This window comes from Suncus etruscus, chromosome 8 (assembly GCF_024139225.1).
Source record: "Suncus etruscus isolate mSunEtr1 chromosome 8, mSunEtr1.pri.cur, whole genome shotgun sequence".
Classification (NCBI taxonomy): Eukaryota; Metazoa; Chordata; class Mammalia; order Eulipotyphla; family Soricidae; genus Suncus; species Suncus etruscus.
The window spans coordinates 15,228,550-15,229,523 of record NC_064855.1 but is presented as its reverse complement, the minus strand read 5'-3'; positions in this window follow the sequence as shown (position 1 = coordinate 15,229,523).

Genomic DNA, 974 nt, shown 5'->3' with positions numbered 1-974 from the left:
GTGGCTGAAGAGTTTTTTCCAAATCTACAAGCCATTGGAGACCCTTTTTTTCTGACACAATGCTCGATTCTCTGCACACAGGACCCTCAACATCATCCTCAGTGTTCTGGTGTCACAGAGACATTCATTGGGAAAGCAATGACACACACACACTCGAAGGGGAAAGGGTGCGGATTTCTTTGGCAGGTTTGACTGGCCAGCAGGAGAGCTTGAGCACCCCCAGTTAACCACCTTCTCTGTCTTCACCTAAGTTGTTCCTTTATTTTAATCCCTGAATTTAGATTTTCTACCTTTTTTTTTTTTTTTTAAAGCACAAGAGGCTTTCTCTGCAGAGATTTTTTTTAATCTTCATACACCTTTCATTTTTTTCTTTCTAAACATTCAGTCAGGCATTGGGATCCTCTTGTATGGGGCACTGTCTTGTTTGGCATTCCCGGAACAGCTTCCTTTAGTCCAGCTATGATTTTGGACTAAACAGGCAAACTGCTTAAGGGGCTTGGGGCCTAGAAGTTAAAAGATGAGGGCATCTGTGGCCTTTTCTTACATTCACTCACTGTCCTCCCCACCCCAACCTCTTTGGCCAAGTTGATTTTTGTCCAGGGCTACCTCCAGTTTTAGAGCCCTGCTGTGAATCCTACTTGTGTCTCTAAAGCGAAAGAGAAGCCGCTTTCAAAGGTCACAGCATTCCGTGCAGGATGGCTGGGCGGGGAGTGGCTCGGTCATTTAGGTGGTTAGTTGACGTCCACTGGTAATCATGTTTGCAGCTGGTGCTCCATGTTTGAGTACTTAAGTTAAAACATAACGGCTGCTCATGGTTCCTCACATTCAGCACCTCGGTCTTCCAGGCTGTGGTCGAGACTTTTCTTTCTAGCAGAAATGAGGTTATGACCCTGGAGGTAGTGCTGTCTGTCTTTCTGCCAGTCACCTGGGCTGTGAACTATTGAGGAAACTCCCTTTTCCACTATCAGGTTTTG